Here is a 21,726-nt window from a genome sequence, read left to right as displayed (position 1 = left end):
CATGGAACACTACATCAAAAACTAATGATGTAATGTATGGTGATTTAACATAACAATAAAAAAATTTAAAAAAATAATAAAAATTTATTTAGAAAACTAAAAAGACTGTAAACCAATCAATAAAAAAACTTGCTTCTTTTTTAAAAATAATAGCACAGACCCAGTTCTGGACAAGGTTAATTGCCCAAAAAGAAAATCATTCAAGCCCACTTGTTCAATAGGCATATATAACTTCTATACCAGAAATAAGGAGTAGAAGCCTGATTTTTAAAAAAAACGAGTAAAAAAATAAATAAATAAATAAACAAACAAACAAACAAACAAACAAGAGTAACAACACAAATATGAAGCATCAGGAACATAAAAATCAATGTAACCATAATTGTGAAAAAGACTATTTAGCATTTATAAGAAATATTATTAAGAACTATATGCTATTAAATTTGAAAAGTCATATTTTCTCAAAAAAATTTCTATTAAATTTCAAAAAATTTTTCTCTTAAATTCTATTAAATTTCTATTAAAAACTTCCCAGTAAGAGGCCAAAAAACTTAAACAAACCAATAAGGATGGAAGAGGGTGTGTGTGTGTTTAACAACGAGTCCCCAAGTGACATCAGGTGCAAACAGTGTTATGGATGAAGTGAAATTTCAAACTTTGTAAGTGTTCAAGGAGCTTGGACTCTGTTCCAAAATATTAAAAAATAAAGCATGGTATGTTGCAAAATTTACTTTAATGGAGCGGGCATCACCATGTTACAAAATCTGCAGTCGGGGCACCCGGGTGGCTCAGTTGTTAAGCGTCTGCCTTCAGCTCAGGTCAGGATCCCAGGGTCCCAGGATCGAGCCCCTCATCAGCTCCCAGCTCCATGGGAAGCCTGCTTCTCCCTCTCCCACTCCCCCTGCTTGTGTTCCCTTTCTCACTGTGTCTCTCTCTGTCAAATAAATAAATAAAATCTTTAAACAAACAAACAAACAAAAAACCAATATCTGCAGTCAAAGAAATTCCCTGCATGACATAGGGAAGTGCTGGGTAGCTGTCAGAAACACAGTAACATGGGTGGGTCCTAAGCCCAGGGGGCTTAGTTTAAAAAGTAAAAAAAAAAAAAAAAAAAAATGTGTGCAGTGCTAAGAAAAATAAAAGAATAAAAAAATAATAAAAATAATAAAAAGTTAAAAAGAGCATGAGGTCTATAACGAAATAAATTAATAAGACATACCGCATGATGGCAATGCACATTTTCAAAGGACCCCGTCAAATAAGTGCCCTTTTAAAATGTCACAATGCTTGGGGCACCTGGGTGGCTCAGTCAGGTAAGCATCTGCCTTCGGCTCAGGTCATGATCCCAGAGTCCTGGAATCGAGTCCCACATCGGGCTCCCTGCTCAGCCTGGAGTCTGCTTCTCCCTCTCCCTCTGCTCCTTCCCCCATTCGTGCATGCACGCTCTGTCTCTCAAATAAATAAATAAAATCTTTAAAACATGTAAAAAAAAAGTCACAATGTTTGTTTATTGAGGGAGGGGGAGAGAAGGGAAGGAGAATAGGGGATGGGGGTAGATGGGAATAAACAGGCAGACAGATAAATAAATACGTAGTGACAACTGCCACAGACCAATGACAAAAATGTGCCACAAAATAAGGCGTCTCAATAATTCAATCCTCTATAGCAGAGATGATCTAAGAGGACAAAAAGAAAAAGGAAAAACCAAAAATACTATAGATTAAATCTCCCTTATGAACATGGATGCATAATGGTAAATGCTGACCAATATAATACACAAAGGCAAGGTAGAGTTTATAATGAAATTAAAGTATCTCTATATGTTTAAAATCTGGTCAGTTAAAAAGGGGAAAAATATATATATAGTATGTCCTTGATAGAGGGAAGTGGACATCAAACTATTTTTCAACATTTAATTCTGTTTCAAACTCTTAGAAAAACTAGGATATTTACTTAAAATGACAATATGACCTATCTTGGACCAATAGACAGTATCCTACAGAATGGGTAAAACACCAGAAGGATTTCCATTAAGAACAGACACAACAATAATAATATATTCAATATCAAATCAGTGCACATGTGGAAAACTAAAGAGAACCAGCTGAAAATCTATTAGAATTAATAATAAGCAGGATAAAAAAAATCAAAGTTATCAAAGGATTTGATAGTGTCAACAGACAAGTTCTTTCAAATTTATGGCAATGCTAACAGCAAATTTAATGTAATTCTTTGAAGAATGGTATTGGAGGGAATTCACTTGGAAGATCACACAGAATCACAAATGGACAAGACTGGGCAAAAAAAATTAATAGAATTATAACTGTACTTAAGTAAAATATTAAAAATTATAAATATGCTAGGTGCCAAACAAATTTTAACTCATAACTATTGAAATAGTGATATGCTCCAAAATAGGTCAGTGCCAGAGAATAGAAAACCCAGAAACAGCTAGGTGGATGGGACAGTTTGGTACTCTCTTTCTGGATTGTAATATTTCTGATATCAGGATGCGACTCAAGAATTTTAAATTGCTCCAGTTTTAAATGAGAGGGGACTCTCATAGTCAATTGCATCTGAGAATCAAGGGATTCAATTACATGATATTCCAAATCAGTTGAGAAATAAGGGATAGTAAATGAATAAAATGGTCTGGGGCACTAGATTAAATTTTTAGGGGAAAAAATGTAAAGGTTAAAGTCTTTCCTTATGCCCTACATCAAAAGAAATCCCAAATGGTCTAAAAAAATAAATTTGAAAAAAAAAGAGAGAGAGAGACTAAGACAAACAGACAGAATGCAAGTATCCTTATCTTCACAAAACTAAATTATCTACCGGAAGAGCCTACAGTAGATATGAGCCGTTTTTTGCCCTCCTAGCAGCCGCCCATGACCTCCAATGATAAGAAACTTTGTCTTAATGGGATGCAGGAGCGGTCCCTCCTCCCACTGCAGACACCATAAAATGCCCAGTAATAGTAGGATTGTGAAATCAAATACTGGTATGCCCATAAAATGAACCATTGTACACCTCTACAAATCGGGTTTTGGAAATAGCTAAATGCATAAGAAAATCTTCAGAATATAGCTAGGAAAGAGAGATGTGATCACATTTTAAAAATATATACTCTCCCATGCAAACACGCATGTGTATAAATGCACCTATCATAGAAAAATGATGTAAGGGAAAAATCATAAAAACATAAACAGCGTGTGTGACCGAAGAGCAGGGTTTGGGGTGATTTAATTGCCCTTCGATATTATTTTCTAAATGTTACCTGAATCCCCTCCTCATCTGCCCATCCCTGAATAGATCAGAGAAGTAACTGACCCAGCTCGACAGCAATTTATGGTAGAGCCTGTGTGCCAAACTATACTCAAGTAAAGATAAGTGTTATTAGCCGAATAAATCAGATTCTCTCTCTGAATAGTTGGAAATGTCATATAAATGGTATGCAGAGAAAAAGGCCCCAAAGGTAGGCCCCGTGTGTGAGCCAAAGCCAACCAAATCTACAAGAAATGAGAAACCATGTGTGAGAAGATGCAAGCAGGTAGGGAAAAATGGACATTGGTAATCAGTCGTGGGAAGAAAAGTATGCAGAGGGTAAAGGGAACAACATGGAGAAAAGATCCATGAACTTCAGCTGTTTGGGATCCTACAGATGCTTTGGATCTCATATGGGGCCTGAGACCCAATTAAATCCTGGCTATTGGTCTTAGATGCTTATGAAACATTTATCTCCTCTTGACCTTTACAATTAAAAAACAAAACAGTATACAACAGGAAAAAGAGTACCTTTTGTACAAAAATAAATAAACAAATAAATAAAAGAATCTATACACCCACTAAAAAAACCGGGAAACTCTCAAACATTAATGTTAACATTGGTTTCTCTAGCATTGGTAATGGAATTAAAAGTAATTTATTTTTTCTTCTTTATACTTTTGGCATTTTTCGAGTTTTCCACCATGAACATATAGTACTTTTATAATCATTTACTAAACAAATAAATGCTATTTTAAATGGCCTGTGTGTGAATATGTTCTGTTGACCTCACTCTGATAAAAAACCTTCATAAATTTCATAAATTCGTGAATTTCCTTGCGGAGCAAAGACCAAGACCTTTGCTGATAGGCATCTATTTCTCACATTTTTTACAACTAAATAACGAAGTGTCATTTTTCTGGGCCAAAGTTTGTATCCAAGGTCAATAGATTTCCCCTGCTGTGACTGAGTGGATCCAACATACTTAGAATGGTCACCCACTGACTCATCCAATAGGCATTCATGTTCTGGAACAGGAAATATGTATCCATCTGAACATCGAAGGCATCTGTGTATGGAGTAATCAGCCTACTCTAAGACTCTTTGCTAAATAATGCTGTAGAAATAGGGCTTCGCATCAGAATGTTCTATGTGACACTACTCTGGCAACAGACTTTGAAAGCCCATTCCCTTCAGAGTTCTTTCACACACCCCTCTTCCAAAGAGGAGATGCAACCCCAAACCGACAATCTAAAAGAGACAGACACTCAAAGAGGGTACGCCATGCAGAAGTAAGGGTTCAACCTCTTACGCTCCCAAAACGGCACCACCCCCCTGCCCAGACCCAATCCCAAGTCCCCACCGTGTGCCCTTGATTTTCATCAAATATTCTTCTCTTTCGGATGAAACGGGCATCATGGAAGCCTGCAGAGGATCTCAACTTCAAATGTGTGAGATCTGGGGCAAAAACATTGAACCTCGCTGAGCTTCAATTTCATCTACAAAATGAGGGGGTTGCAGTGATCTGGAATGTCCCAGCAGCTCAAAGATCTATGCATAAGAATCTTGAAAAAGAAGCAGGGCCTACCAGGGAGGACAGAGATGCCATGATGCTTCCCAGGCGTGCTGTCTTGGTGAATATTTGAAGCAACCCGGATGACACTCCTATAAACACAGATAGCCCTTCTTCACCACTAAGGAAACGGCTCCTTGTCTACTCTCCCCATCCTTTGCCTACGGATTTGCTGTGGAAAATACACTGCCATGGCCTTGAGGGTTCGCTGCATTCAGACGCCCCTCCAGACTCCAGGTTTTGATCCTAACGAAAATTTTTGAATGTGTTTTCAAGACACAGCTAGCAAAATAACTATCTGGTTCTAAAAGTCCTGAACTTTAAAAGGCTTCTCAAGTACCAACTCATGCTCCAAAGATAAATTTGAAAGGAGTGGAGTCAAAATGAATCATAAACATGTGGATTAAATTTCCCACAAGTACCCAACCTTTTGAAAACTGAGAGAAATATGCTTGGAGAGAAAAAAAAAAAGGGTCTTAATTCTACAAAACTCAAAATCATCTCTAAAAGAATGAGACATTTGCCAAATGCTTGAGTCAAGGGGGCAACGCGTCAAATTAATCTCCTTTGATCTGGCCTGTGGAGTTGGGATAATCCAAATGGCTATTTGCTGTGTTTTGCAGATCCTTGTGAGTGCCTGCCATTACAAGGTACAACCTCGGGGTCCCCAGTGATGTGTGAGTTACAGAGCTGTGAGCCCACCCTGGTCTGCTCATCAACCCAAGAGCCCCACTTACCCTGGGGGCAACTCCCCATGCTGTAAGGGTCAGATTGGGTCCAGATTTCCAAACCCAAGATCATTAGTGATGACGTAAGAAGATGAAATAGCACTTTCAGGTTTTTAGATTTTAGGAAATGCTTGCCATACTAATACCATGGACAAAAAAAAACACATCCAGAAGTTTAGCACCCACTTTCATCAGGGTTCCAGCCATCTGAAAATCTGGGCTTTCCTTGCAACTAATTTTTTTCCTTTTTACATATAAGTGTTCCCTGTAGACCTTATTCTCCCCCACCTACGCACAAACTACCTACCTAACTTAATTTTTTCCTTACTAGCAAACTACTCATAAGAACTTTCCAGAGTCTGTCTCTATATTCTCTTCAAGCACTCACTGCCCAACCCCCTGAAATCGGGCCCCTGCCCCAATATCTCTCTGTCATTCTCTTCACCCCTTGGAAGCAGTGGACACATTGGACCACTGTCTACTGTATGAAGTCACACTGCTCACTCCAACTTCCAAGGGTCTCTGTCATCTTGCCCCAACCCATGCCTCCTACCTTACGTACCACTCTTTCCCTACTGTAGTTTACTGTCTTGATAAACTAGATGGCCTACTACTACTTCCTTTCCATGCCAGGGAAGTTCCCATCCCAGTAGGCCTACCTTTAATTCCCATCAGCACTGGGCACAAACCCTACCAATTCACCCCGACTGCCCTTACGTGCCAAGAACCCGATGATCGTTATCAGTTTGCACTCTCCCCCAATGAAGTGCTAACACCCAAATTCCAGCACAATGCCTTTGGTCTTTTCCCTCATTTACAGCTCCTATCACATCACACATTAGTTATTTATAAATCGTTTTACCTCCTTTATCATAGATAATGCTCCTGAGGACAAGAACATTGACCCTTGTATGTTTGTGTCCCACCAGGGGCCATGTGTTGGTGCTTTGCACACAGTGGTATCTGCTAAGAGAGTCAGTTCCTTCTGGGCGTCAGTCTCCTCATCTATAAAATTGGCAAGTTTAGTGAAATATGCTTTAAAGTCACCACCAGCACACGAGTTCTAAGATCGATTCCAGCCATCCCCGTTACAACAGGGAACTGGACTACCAAGCACAAATGCAGATTTGAAATGGCGTAACAAGGTAGGAAAAGAAAGCATTGAGATTTGAGGTCCACTAATAAATACTTCATGAGGGTTCCCCCATCCTTTCATGCTGGCACAATAAAGCAGGCCTCCCTAAAATTAACTGTGCTGTTTTGTTGAATGAACAACACACCTCAAGTGGACAGTGCAAGATAAGAGGAGATGGATCCCATTCCCTGCAAAGCAATGTCTCTAAATAGCCTCAAATCGATTTCCTAAGAATTAACCTATAAAAGTTGTTTTTTAAAACTTCCAGATAGACCCAGTCTATTTTATAAACACTTTCTCAGATTTATGTCTGGCCTATAAAAACCAGGCTGGGCCTTTGGTGGAGGGCAGGGAGAATCATATTTGGCTCTGGTACCCTGGAGATACACTATAATGCTATTTGCTAAGCCAGTGCTGGAGGCTCTTCCTTCTAGGTAAAACTTCCTTATAAGGAGGTCTTTTTTTACACTTCAATAACTATCCCCACTTTGGAGAGCATCCAAGATGGATTGTCCATATACCTAGCTCTATAGCCAAGAGAGATATAGTGAGGTCCCAGTTTATTTAGACAAAGCTTTGATAACCAGAGTCAACTATTCTTTCTCAGCCCAAGGCTTATAGTGCAGCCAAAAGTCTGCAAGGAGCAAATGCACTTGTAAAACACCGAGTTTGTGAGCACTTGGGAAAGTTATCACCTGAAAACTCTGCAGGTAGATCCTGCCTGAGTCATCTGAGTTTCTATAAGAATAAACTTGGGATCAAAGATGGGGTAGCACATATAAGGTCTCCTAATGAAGCCACAGCGAACACACTCAGGTATTGAGGGAAAATAAGCCTGTCCCTGCTGGTTCCTGTGGGGATCAAGCCCAGAGGGCGTTTTAGGGGTGGGAAGATAGAAGAAACATAATTGACATTGACAAATGTAATATAACTGAACTCCCTTCATCTAGAGATTTTTTTCTTAAATTCTGGCCTGCCTTGCTCAGTTAGAAAGGTTTAATCAGTAACCGTGAGCCCTGGAAAGACTTGTTTCTTGAAGTACCTAAGCAGAGAGGAGAACTTGAACCTTGGTGCCACCCCAGATGATACTGATGTATTTAACCAACTCTCTCAAGTTGGTTTTTCTGTCCCTAAATCCACAGGTAACAAGACCTAAAAAATAGAGTAGGAGTCTTCCTTTACCCCATTACCACTTTCAAAGCATTTTTCCTGCTTCAAAATCCAAACTTTATGTAAGGAAGGGTGCAGCAACGCTTCCACTATCTTTGTCAAGATGGTTTCTTTTGGTTTTCTGTTTTGCTAACTTTATGACTTGAGTGATTCATTCATTCATTTTGCTTTTTTTTAAAGATTTTATATTTATTTGACAGAGAGAGACACAGCGAGAGAGGGAACACAAGCAGGGGGAGTGAGAGAGAGAGAGAGAAGCAGGCTTCAGGGAGCCTGATGCAGGGCTCGATCCCAGGACCCTGGGATCATGACCTGAGCTGAAGGCAGACGCTTAAAGACTGAGCCACCCAGGTGCCCCTCATTCATTCATTTTTCAATCTTTCATGTTTTTTCCCATTATATACATCTGAATTTCACATGTTTTGGCAAATGTTGCAGTCATTATTATGTGACAAATTATTTCAGAATTTTCAATACAATCTCTTCTTTAACCACTTCTTGTAAATGTATTTATTTAGTTTCCAAAGAACAAGGGATTTATATTTTTACTTTTTAAAAACTGTGCACTGTGGTCAAGGAATATACTCTGTATGTTATCAATTATGTGGTGTATGTAGTCAGTAAACATAAAGGTTCTGTGTGCTTTAAAAAAAAAAATGGGGAAGGTTTTGTCCAGGAATACGTATTTTGACATTAAGTCATCTTTGTTAATCATGACTTAAACATTAAGTCATCTTTGTTCATCATGTTTTTCATATCTAGTACAGCCTTCCTAATATTTTGTCTTCTTTTTCATTAGTGTCTGATAGAGATATTTAATATCTCTTACTGTAATTGTGAATTTGTTAGTTTTTCTTTGTACTTCTGTCCATTTTTTTCCTTATGTATTTGAGTCTAGATCATTAGACTAGGATTGCTGTATCTTACTTGTGAATTTTTTCACTTATCATTCAGTATGATCTTCTTTATCTCCATCAACACATTTTGCCTTACAATTAATATTGTCTAAGAATATCAGTAACCAAATTTCCTTTTGTTCAATGTTTTCCTGGTACATGTTTTTTTTTCTCTCCTCTTAATTTTCCATCTTTTTTCTTCTCTCCTGACTTTTATTAAATGGGTTAGTGTTTTTCATTCTCCTTTTCCCCTTTACTAGATTGAAAATTATACCTTATATTTCATTCTTTTAGATACTTAAAATGCATACTTGACATTTTTAAAAAATCCAATCAAAATCTCTATCCTTCAGGTGAAGAAACAATTCAGTTCTGATCTCCCTCCTCCCATGTGCCATCTTGTTCAGTATTTTGATTTCTCTTTAATTTTAACCCTCTCCTCCAAATTAATGTCTTGCTTATAAGTGAACGTTTACAGTTATAAAAATGTTCACCAATTTCATTCTTTCCATTGTAACTCCAGTGCCTCTCCAGTCTTCTGTGTTCAATTTTCTCCTTACTGATGAACACATTTTAGTGGTCATTTCAGGCAATGGTCCATGAGGGTTCTTTTGAAAATGTTCTCATTTGGCCCTCCGTCTTGAATGATACTTTTAGCTGGGTATAGAATTCTATGATGGTGGTTTTTTCCATTAGCGGACTGCAGGTGTAATTACATTATATTCTGACATATATCGTTACTTATGAAAAGTCTGCTGTCAATCTCATACTTGCTCCTTTGAGATTACCCTTTCATTCTCTGACTATAGTTAGAATTTTTTTCCTTTGCAATGTTTTAGTTTTACCCTCATGTGTCTACATATAAATTATTTTTTAATCCTGCTTGGGACTCCATATATTATTTTAATCTGAAGATTTATATTTTGTTTTGCTTTTCAAATCTGGGAAAGTCTCCGCCATTGTTTTTTTAAATACCACCTCTCCTCCACTGTCACTATTTTTTCCCTTCAGGATAGCTATTAAACACATGCCAGGCCTTCTCATTCCAAGTTTTAACTTCTTTTTTATATTTTAATCTCATCATATGTCTATGCCCCATCCTGCGTGGTTTCCTCAGATATGTCTTCTAAATCTAACTGATTCCTTATATTTGTTTTTTTTTAAGTTGCTGTATTCTTCATTTCTTAAGTGAAATCAGTTGTTTTTCAAATCTGACTGATTTGAAGAATGCCTTGTTTTTTTTATGCTTCTCACTCTTTTCACTTTTAATAGTTTTAAACATTTTTTATTTTATAGCCTCTTTCAAATTTCCTGTTTCCCAAATATAGTATTTTGCCTCCCATTTTCCAAATAATATTTCAACTATTTTTCAAAAAATATTTGAGTGCCTACTAGGTGCCAGGCATTGCTCTTGGGACTTGGAATGCATCAGTGAACAGAAGCAACAAAATTCCCTGTCTTCATGGGACTCACACTCTAGTGGAAGGACAGAGACAATATATAAGATATGTGAAATACATAGTATGTCAGATGATGGTAAAACTAGGGAGAAAATAAAGCAGGACCTAAGACGGGACTATTCCTTGCCTAATGGGAGTAAAAATAATGATACCAGTGTGGCTGGAGGAAAGGGAGCCAGAGGGACAGTCAAAGGTGAGGTCAGAGGAAGGCCAAAACTACCATCAGAGTCTCTGGAAGGAATTTGGCCTTTATCTTAAGTGATACTGGAAGCCATCAGAGGGATTTGGTCAGAGGAGTAACATATCTGATCTATAATGTTAAAAGATAACTGGCTGCTTTGTTGTGGAGAGACCAAAACTGGACAAGGTCAGAATCAGGGAGACCTATAGGAGCTACTGCAATAACCCAGTCAAGACAGGATCATGGCTTGGACCAGGATAGTATCTAGGGAGGGGGTAAGGAGGAGTCAGATTATGCATATATTTTAAAGATAGAGCCAACAGGGATTTGCTGAAAAATCAGATGTGGGATGTGAGAAACACAGGGACAACTCTCTACCTCTCATCATTCAAAGATGACTCCAAAGGTTTTGGCCTGAGTTGTTGAAAGGACGGAGTTATCATTTACAGACACAGGAAAGACTATAGGAGGACAAGGTTTGGGGAAAAACAGGAAGTTGGTTTTGGATGCACTGTATTCATTATCCAATGCTGCCTAACAAATTGCACCCAAATGTAGCAGCTTGAACAACAAACCCTTATTATCTCTCAGTGTCTGAGGGTTTGGGAATCAGAGCTTGGCTTACATGGTTGGTTCTGCCTCAGGATGGCTCATGAGATTGCAGTTAAGCTTTGACCAGGGCTGGAGGCACAACTGAGGCTGGAGAATATGCTCTCAGTGTCACTCCATCACAAGCCTGGGAAGTTCATGCCGGCCATTGTTCATGAAGTCTCAGTGCTTCACTACATGAGCTGCCTGAGTGTGAAGACATGGCAGCTGGCTTCCTCCAGAGCACGAGACCCAAGAGAGGGTGAGAGACAGCAAGAGGAACCCAAATGGAAGCCACGGTGTTTTTACAACCTAGTCTCAAATGTGAAATAATGTCACTCCTGCCATACTCCATCTATCACACTACTCAGCCCCTAGTGGGACATGGGAGGGACTGCTCAGGCTGCAAATGGCAGAAGCCCGGATCTTCGGGGCCATTTTGGGGGCTAGCTGCCACACACGTGTCACTCAAAGTTCTTCTCAGATGCCTTAGTGCAGCTGTCTTGAAGGTAATCTGGACTTGAGGACCATCCAGACTGAAGAGGAGAGAAAGGTCTAGGCTGATGACATAAATATGGAAGGGAGTATTTAAATAATATTGTATGATATCACCTAGAGAGTGAGGAGGATTTTTTTTTAAAGCATATACAGACTCCCCCTCACAGTGTACTGTTCTTCATCTCCCCTGTGGACACTACACCATGAATTGTGAAACCACCCCTATGAAGCAGTATTGGGTTTGCTTTTGCTATAACTTTGGAGGTTCCGTTCCTTCTAGAAGAGTTTTTCTGTTAATTTCTTGGCTTAGTCTTCTCACACCAAGTAATCTTCTATCACTTCTATTTACATGGTTGTGCAAGCCTGGGGTTTGACCTCCAGGTGTAACTTCCTTGCTGCTTCCCTAGAGAGTAGCTGGAGAGGTTTTTCCGAAGGAGTAGCCCCTGAAGGCTCTGGGCTCTATGCAGGAAGATCCGCTCCAGCCCCCCTTCAGTGGGTCCTGCTCATCCCACCCGTGCCACACAGGCAATATGCCAGCCCTTGGCCCAGGGCCTGTACGTGGGGCTCACTGTGCCTCACCGCTCCTACTTATTGTTCTGGCCTAGATTTTTCTCTTAATTTCTCTCATCTTGTGACTTCCTCCTCTTTCTTTTAACTTGATTAGGGATTACCAAATATCTTTTATAAGAATTTATCCAGAATTTCTAGGCATTTGTGATGCCTTGTCCAAGTCAGGTAGATCTACCAATTTGCTGGCAAACCTTCCACGCACAGCTTTTCTGTTAAGAAAAAATAATAATGATAGTCTAAAATTTGTTTGTAAGAGGCTTGGTAAAACTTTCCATTTCTATCTCTCTATTAAAATCATACTAACCACCATTCTCCCCATATAATTCCCAGACACCATCATAAATGCTTCCCACCCTAAAAAGTCCCATTTCAAAAATTATTTTCTCATAATCCCTTCCCTTTGTTAGTCTAGATTTAGCAGTGAATCTCTCCTCTGAAGTCATTTAAAAAAAGAAGAAAACTAAAAGCCTAGAAGAGATATTTCAGCCCTTCTATGGAGCAGACTCTGGTTCTTTTGCTTTTTCTATTCAAATCACAAATGTGTTGAAATTTCTTTCATAAACTATACTAACCCAAAACTCTACCTTTTTTTACATAGCTATAAATGGTAAGAAAGTTTCTTCTATCAAGGTTTGAAGACAAAACACAACGAATAGCAGTTTAACCTTTTATTCAGCTGAGAAAACATTCTTTCTGTTTATCATTAGGGACAAATGAACTTTTATCTTCAATCATGCAAAAAAAAAAAAAAAAAACAAAACCCGTGCATCTATTTGGATAACTAGAATCTACTTAGATAACGGAATAAAATCTCAAAGCCCATTTACGAATGGCAGTAACCAAACATTAGGCCCGATACATAATGACTATGAGCTTACCTCCCCATCTAGCCAGTCATTACTTTTCAATAAACCATCTCATTTTAAACCAACCTCCAAAAAGGAGGCTTTCCTCTACTTTGAGGCTATTCCATGTCATATCTGCAGAACTTTGGGGGTGTGCTGGCAAGCTCCTTTTGTGGCCCTAAAACAGCCAGCAGCAGACATGTAGGAGGGCCCCAGAGTCCAAGCTGTAATTTGAATCCCTCCAGGGGGCAAAATACCAGAAGCAGAATGAAGCAGGGGTCCAGAGTCCCCCCCACCACCACACATGTTCCTGAGAAAAGCCCACCCATGATGGCCCCATGCTACTACTCCAGTGGACTCATTACCACAGTTGGCCCTAGACTGCATGCTGGCCTGTCTCTCCATTGAAGTTAGTCACTGCAGGAAGCCCAGGGTTCTCCAGGGCTTCTTCATCCCTCATCACACCACCCCTCTGGACCTCTCTGAGCCCAACCCCATCTCTCACGCTTCCCCACCTCCCTATATTCACCCAATGCTAGCAAACTCCCTACATTCCGAACCTTCTGAACATTCCCATCCCCTTCTTGCTATAACTAAAACCTGGCTCACCCCCGAGGGCACAGCTTTCCCTGTGGGGCTCCAAAGTGTTGACTATGTTCTCTTTCATGCTGCTCATGCCACGGGACTTGAAGGTGGGCTTATGCCCTTCCTGCTCCCCCAGGCTCTTCCCAAGCCATTGTCCCACTCTCCTCCCCAACACCCTCAACTGCAAAGCTCATGCCTTCAGATTTTACCATTGGGCAGCCCCTCCATGCTTCAGTCATCCAGACTTACACCATCTAAGTGTGTGGTCCTTCCAAAACCCTGGTTTCTCATATCCCTATTCTCCTTGCCTCCACTTACACTGTCGTCTGCCTTTTCCCAGCCACCCACTTTATGGCTATAGACCTGGTTATTACCTATAATTGCACCCACCCTCCACAATGCTAAGGGGATTGACTCTCTCATGACTGTTACCCACTTCCCATTGACCTGATGACTCCCTCATGATTGCCACCTATTTCCCAGCTCGTTCTTTCCAATTATCCCCCAACTCCAACAATCCTGTGCCCCCCACCAGGACCTCAGTCCATTCATCCTGTGAACTCTCTCTGTCCCTCACTCTATTCTTGTCCTTACTTCCCCTTTTACCTGCCTTAGATCCTACAGTCCACCAGTATAATCATATACTTGCATATGACCTCAACTCCTTTTCTTCTTTTCTCTTTGCTAATTGCACTCTTCCTGCCCCCCCCCCCTTTTTGCCCCTCTTCCCCTCTTATCTGTGCACCTGAACATGGCTGTAGGAGAACAGCCCATCATGATCACCAGAGTCACCTTCAATTCATGGCCACCTATTTCAGATGGGTGCTTGGTGCTGCTCAGCCATTCACCATACTTCCCTAATCCAGTCATGCTCCTGTGTACCTAGGAAACCCTTTCACATCATCACCCCGTCTTCAAATCTTAAACATCTCCCTTCCGTTCTCTGCTATACCCTGCTCCTAATCTGTCTAACAAAAGAAACAACCACCAAAAAAAAAAAAAAAAAAGAATCCTTCTAAACATTCTTACCACCCCCTCTGCCAAGCAACTTATGTCTGTACCCATTTAAACCTCCTTTCTTCACCTGTCTTCCTGTTAATAATGAACAAATTATCTGTATTCCCCAATACAGCTAATCTTGATACTGGATCCCACAACTTCTCACCTGTTCAAAGCAATAACTTCAACAATTCTGCCATCTCTTCCCATCATTATTTTTTCCCTCTCTACTGCCATTGTCTCCATCAGAATATAAAATGCTATATTACCTTCCATTTTTTTAAAAAAAGAATCTCTCCCTTGACCCTATATTCACCATCAGTTATAGCAATTTCTCCACTTACCATAAAGATAAATTCTTGAAGGAATTGGAGACACTAAGTATGGACAATCCCTCTCCCAGGCCCAGTTGAACCCAGTATAATCTGGCTTTCATTTCATTTACTCCCTAACATGCCCATATGATAGTCCCTAGTGACTCCCACATTACCAAATCCCATGGCCAGTTCCCAGTGGCTGTCATGCTGGCCACAGATCCCACCACCCCATCCCCAAACACTCTTCACTTAACTTCATGGAATCCACTTTCCCTGGTTTTCCTCCTGCTCTGGTGGCCATGCATGTTTCTCTCCTCTACTTGTTCTGCTCTAAATGCTGGAGGACTCAAGGGTCCATCCTGGAACCTTTCCTCTCCTCTAGCTCTGTTTGTTCCCTGGCTGATTTAATCTCAAACCATGGCATTATATACCATCATATTTGACAACTTCCTGAACTCTAGATTCATATCTCTGAACACCTACCCCCCATCTCTACTTGGATAGCCCAAATTATCTCAAACTCAACACATCTTAAACTCTTATTTCTATCTTAGTAATACCTCTTCTCCCCACTTCAACAAATGGCCAATCCATCCTTTCAGTTGCATGAGCCAAAAGCCTAAGCATCATCTTTCAGCCTCTTCTTGTTCTCACACCCCATATCCTATTACCTCCATAATCCCATTGGCTCTTCCTTGAAGACATGTCTCGAATCTGACCACTGCTTCTAACACTCCAGCTCTGGCTCAGGCTGTCATCAGTTCTCCCCTGCAATGGCCCCCCTGCCTCGAACCTCACCCCCTCTGTCTATTTGCAACAGAACTGTGGAAGGATTCTTCCAAGATGTGCACCCAGTATGATACATTGCTACTCCAATCCCCCAGTGACTCTCCAGTTTACTTACAGGGAAAACCCCATAATTTCTTGGATCTCACATTTTGTTTCTCTGTCTCTCAGCTGGCTTCCATCACATGGGCTTACTGTTGTTCCTGGAAGATGAGGAACATTCTCCCATTCTGGTCTCTGCCTGGAAAGTGAATATCGGCATGGGTCATTGCCTCAGTTTCTTCAGGCCCATAGTCAAATGTCACCTTATCATGTCTCACCTAACCATCCATATAAAACATCAGCTCACCAACTACTTAACCTTTGTTATGGGTTGAATTTTGTCTCCCAAAAATACATTAAGTCCTAACCCCCAGTGAATGTGACCTTATTTGGAAATAGGGTCTTAGCAGATGATCAAGTTAAGATGAGGTCATCAGGGTGGGCCCTAATCCAATAGACAATATGACTGATGTCCTTATAAAGAGGAGAACTTTGGATTCAGAGACACAGGGAGAGCACCATGTGGAGACTGGAGTTATGTTGCCACGAGCCACAGAACGAAGAGAAGCTAGGAGAAACGCCTGGAACAGATCCTTCCCTACAGGGACCGTGGCACTGCCACCCCTGGATCTTGGACTTCTAACCTCCAGAATTATGAGAGGATAGATTTCTGTCGTTCAAGCCACTCAGTCTGTGATACTTCGTTACAGCAATTCCAAGAAAACTAATGCAATCTCCTCACATTCCTGTCTTTATCTAGACCACACAACCATCTGATTTGCATTGTACTGCATTTGTTTATTGACTGCCTTCATCAAGAATGATTTCCTTATAGAAGACAGGAACAACTATACTCTCTGATATATATGTATATATATTCCCAGAGTCTCAAAAGTTACCTACTGCCTAGACGTGCTCAATAAATATTTGTTGAATGAATAAATAAGGGAAGGAATAAATTCCTTAATCAAACTTCGACTGCCTCTACTGTGTGAGGAGCTGAGCTGAGCACTGTGACTTCACTGTGCCTAAGAGAAGGGAAATGTGTTTGGAGACAGGCACACAGTCTCTCTTGCACTTCATTCTACCCTAGCCTCGGTATTTTTCTAAACTCCTTAGTAATTAACCTGAGGATTCTTCCACCAAGCACTCTTGCCTCAATTATCTCTGCTTCCAGATTAGACCAATCAATTCCTTATCATAAGAAAGAGAATAAGACCTGAGAATTCTCTTGTTTTTATTCTAAACTATGTCCCAGGGCATTTGTGAGCAAATTCATATCAATGAACCTCCTTTTCATTTCTGTTACATCTTTAACTGACCATTCCCCAACCACACTGCTAACCTCCCCACACATATGGTGTGTTTAAAGTGTCTTTCTCACTCCTTCTCCCCTTTTTATACAAGTGTAGCTTTGCCTGCAAGTTCTTCAGCCACATCTTTGCCAGAGCACCAGCCCCTTAGTTTCTTAAATCCCTGTAAGATTACTGGATTAAAATTCAAAGATGAGAATCTGGTAAAAAGAAATACTCTGATATAAACTTGATGAAGAGAAAGAGAAATGTCACCAGCCTTTTTCCGTAACTGTTTCTTCTCAACTGAACTGTAAGTTTGCAGCTTGGTTCCTACCCTCCAAAAACTCTGGGAAAATAAAATCCTAAACCTAAAAGGACTCAGAAAGTCTCAAATTTTAGGGGTCCCTGGCTGGCTCAGTCAGAAGAACATGTGACTCTTGATCTCGGGGCCGTGAGTTTGAATACCACACTGGGGGTAGAGATTACTTTAAAAAAAAAAAAAATTTTAAAAAAAAAAGTCTCAAACTTCAAAGTCAAGACAGTGAATGTCAACTGCCATACCCCAGTTGTACCAGCAGTTCCTTGGTGAGTCATGTTACCATTTATTTTTTTCTCTTCTTGGCTGAGAAATCATCGAAGTGTCTTTAACAAGGAAACATCCCAGTACAGACTGAGAAAGGCATTCTTTAGAATCCAAATAAAACATGTTCCCTTCTTCAAGCAGCTTTCCCAGATTGTATCCAAGGCAAAGACCCCTCCCGCTGAAGTATACCAAAGCCACTGAATTTGAATAGTTTGGACTCAATCACATCTGCTCTGGCCACCATTTTCCTCTATAGGCAGTACTGCTCTTTCCTCATAATATAAAGCTTTGAAAGATGAAGTCATTATACTTTTCAATAATCTTCACAGTGCCTTTTACAGTATGCAATAGACTCCCAAAAAGAGATATGGTAAGTGAACACAAGAATAGAAAAGGTAAGACTGAAGGAAACAGATCACCTGACCATGGGGCTCCCTGATGGGAGATATTCTCACCACTGCTCTAGCACCTGCTCATTTCCCAGAATCCATTGCATTCTTGCTTGGCGCATTTCATCACAGAGGTTGAATTCCACCACCACAAATTCCGAAGACTCTCCAATTGATCTCTTGTACTATAATTTTGTAGCAAATGCTTAAGTTGCTTGAGTGTTATCGCAAGCAGCCTCCAGTCACAAAGGGACACAGCTAAGTCTGTGAAGCAAGAACCACCATGGCTGAGGAATGAGAACATTCTGGGGTATCTGGACTCACCACGTGAGGGATTGTGTGGGTTTCTAGAAGAAGAGAGCCAGTCCCTGACCCTGGAGAGTAAATTTCCCTCTCTCTTCATATTATAAGCTATAATCCCCTTTTTCTGGCTGGTTCATATTTCTTTCAGGAGAAAACGTAGCTACCAAACAAGGCAGTAAAAATTTGCACTCAATAGCAGCATTATCTACAATAACCAAAAAGTGGAAGCAACTCAAATGTGCACCAACAGATCAACGAATAAGAAAACTGTGATATATACATATAACAGAACAGTACTCTGCCTTAAAAAGGAAGGAAATCCTGACACCTCCTCCAACATGGATGAAACTTGAGGACAGTAGGCTGAGTGAAAAGCAGCCAGTCACCAAAAGTCACAAAAGGAAAAACATTGCTTGATTCCATTCATACAAAGACTACTGTACCTAAAATAGTCACATTCACAGAAATAGAAAGTAGAGTGGTGGTTCCAAGGGCTGGGGCAGAGGGGAATGAGGAGTTCTTGTGTAATGGGGACAGTTTCAGTCTTGCAGGATGAAAAAAGCTCTGGAGGTGGATGGTGGTGATGGCTGTACAACAATGAGAATGTGCTTAATACCACTGAACTGTGCAACTAAAAAATTCTAAGTTAGGTTCAAAAAAAAAAAAAAAAAAAAACCTATCTGTTCTGATCAGGAAGCACAGGAAAGATACCAGGAATCCATGAATGAGCTTACATTTTGGCATCTAAACTGAGCCTCCAAAGTCAACAGGAAGTCCACCAGGTGCAAGTTTTAAGAAGTATATTCCAAGATGAAGGGAAAGAGCAATAGAGAATGAAGCCTGCTTGGGAACCCATGGAAGTCTATACAGCTAGTGTGGATGGTCCATGTGAAGAGCTGATGGGAGAAAAGAATGGAAAAATGCACCAAAGCAAGAGTGTGGAAGACTTCTCATAGTAGAAGTTTGCACTTTCCCCCTCTGAACTAGATTCCCCCCCGAACCTCCAAGGTGTCCAGGGGTTCCCACATGAACTCTCACGTCTGTTGAAGGAGTCATGCCTCCATTTAGCCTAAGAGAGAATATGAATGAGACCTAATGGATATGACTATGAATATGAATATGAATGAGACCTAATGGATATGAATATGAATATGAATATGAATATGAATGAGACCTAATGCTACTGCCTCTAGAAGCCACAAAAGAGCCCTCGGTTGGCCCCCTGATTTCTCTCCTGCCCAGCCCTGCTGCCCAGACTTTCAAATTATCCCGGGTGACCCCTTCCAAGAACTCCAAGATCTGGCAAAGACTAAGTGTGGTCCTGCTTAGACAACCAAAAGGAAAGTATTAATAGTAGACCTCTTGGCAGAGAGCATGGTTATCCCTGCCCCAGCCTATGGGTAGAAGAACAGCCTGTCCTCTGGAGAGAACAGATAAGGGGTCCTTGTGGGGTGAAGGCCAGAGTTGCAGCACACCCAAATAGGCCAGGGCTTTAGTGCAGACACTTTCTGGGATTCAATTTCTCAAAGCCCAGTAGAAAACCTGGCATTCTGCCCACTTTGTTCCATCATCTTTCTCAGCACATATACTGATACTGCATAAAATTGATAGTTATTCAGTAACATTTATCTCCCCTCTTCCTCTGTGATTTCCTTAAGGACAGGGGCTATTTTGTAATCTTTCTATTGGTGGTGCCTAGAAATGTGCTAAAAAAAAACTCAATAAATGAATAAATGGATGGATGGGTGGATGGATGAGTTCCCAATCTTGAAGGTAGCTTTCTCTTGCTGATACTACCCTCTCTGATAAAGATCTCACTTTACATAACAATGTAAATGTTGAAGTGGGAATACATGTGGACTTCCCAAGAGCTGATGCCCATGAGGTGAGGAACACCTGAGAATCCCACATCGCCTCACCTAGGTGCAGCGGTGGTGAAGAGGTTAGTTCTAGAATGCTCAGGAAGTTCTACAACTGAATTCAAAAGGCAGCTTCCCCTACATACAGTGTTTGGAATGCTCTGGGGATCTTTAGGATCTTCAACTATTATTGTTTCTTGAAGAGCCTCATAGTTTACATGTCAAATCTCAAAAGACACTGCTATTATGTCTTAGTTGTATTGGCTTTTCATTCTCACTTTTCTTCTTGCTTCCTCTTGAATGCAGTAGCTGAAATGGGAATAGTGTTCACCAAATAATGCTGCTGCTGCTGCTGTAGCTGATAATGAGAGCGAGCATTTAGTAAGCACTTACTCTATGCCAGGATTTTACAGCATTTCACATGCATTATCTCATTTATGCCCCATACTATTACTAAGAGGTAGCTGCTATTAGTATCCCTACTTTATAGGTGAGAAAACAGGCACAGAAGAATTAAATAATTTGCCCAAGATCACACAGCTGGTAAGGAATGGATTTTTATCCAGTTTAGTACGGTTGAAAATTTTTCTAAGCTAGACTTCCTAAGCCAGATGGACAGTGTCCCTAGAGCTAGTAAGTCCTTTCCAACAATATCATGTCCATCTCCATATATAAGGTTGTATTGCTAACCAACACAGCAAAGATTATTGATTAAAGATGAGCTGTGGAATCATGTGCCCTGGGTTCAAGGCCTAGTTCTGTCGTTGAGTAGCCTGTTAGTCTCTTGGGATTCTCATTCCCTCATTTATAAAATGAAGATTTAAATAAAAATTCATTGTAATGATTGAATGTAACAATATACAGAAAATGCTTGGCATATAATAAAGAATGTCACTATAGACTCTGGCCAAGAGAAGCTCAAACAGGCAAGCTTCCAGGACCCAGGCAGGTCGATGAAGTCAAGACGCTGGTCAACAAAACACCTCAGTACTCCAGAGAGGTGGGCATCTTCATTTACTATGGTTCTAGTGATATAACTTATAACATCCAAAAATGGGAACAGATTGGATTATCTCTTCTACATCAGAAGGCAGTCAAACAAAGTGCCCCATTGTGCTGCACCACTCCAGGGGCACCATTTTCAGAATAGAGCATGCCCCGTGATGTGATGAGCACTGGGTGTTACACGCAACTGATGAGTTATTGAACACTGCATCTGAAACTAAGGATGTACTATATGTACTATATGTTGGCTAACTGAATTTAAATTTTAAAAATTAAGAAAAAAGAATAGAGCGTGCCCTGTCGTCATCTACTCCTGCTGGACTCGTGCAGTGTGGTGGGCCCGCCAACAAACCTTTGCTCCCCTCCTTCTGTGGCCCATTTGTCCCCAAAGGCTGATTGCCTTGAGGAAATCAAGATGGACTGGAAACTAGGAATTGAGTCCCAGCTCTACAACTGACTAGCTGTCTAACCTTCACCAAGTTCTTTAACTTCCTTGAGCCTTGAGTAATTTATCTTTACAAGAGAGATGGTCACAATTGTCACTTACACGTAATGGAAGGACTCAGTGAAATGACAATGTAATATGACCCATAAAAGTCTGGTAAGAGTGGGCACCTGGGTGGCTCAGTTGGTTAAGTGACTGCCTTCGGCTCGG

The 21,726-nt window shown here is 40.6% G+C and overlaps 1 long non-coding RNA gene across 2 annotated transcripts in view; it reads right to left on the bottom strand.

The window, feature by feature from the left end:
* The window catches only part of LOC141370704 (uncharacterized), a 56,204-nt gene extending 38,208 nt beyond the window's left edge, over positions 1–17,996 (bottom strand). Inside the window, exons 1-3 of one of the 2 annotated variants that reach the window (XR_012374971.1) lie at positions 17,935–17,996; positions 15,714–15,836; positions 12,008–12,272 (exon numbers count right to left, since the gene is read on the bottom strand). This is a non-coding gene — a long non-coding RNA (uncharacterized lncRNA). Of the gene's footprint in view, positions 1–12,007; positions 12,273–15,713; positions 15,837–17,934 lie in introns of those variants that run through there. The other variant, XR_012374972.1, reaches the window with a different exon arrangement.
* Between the last annotated feature and the right edge of the window lie 3,730 nt (positions 17,997–21,726).

This window comes from Callorhinus ursinus, unplaced genomic scaffold (genome assembly GCF_003265705.2).
Source record: "Callorhinus ursinus isolate GAN/ISIS: 27379988/994484 unplaced genomic scaffold, GSC_fseal_2.0 scaffold43, whole genome shotgun sequence".
NCBI lineage: Eukaryota > Metazoa > Chordata > Mammalia > Carnivora > Otariidae > Callorhinus > Callorhinus ursinus.
This window is presented reverse-complemented; position numbering and strand designations above follow the sequence as displayed.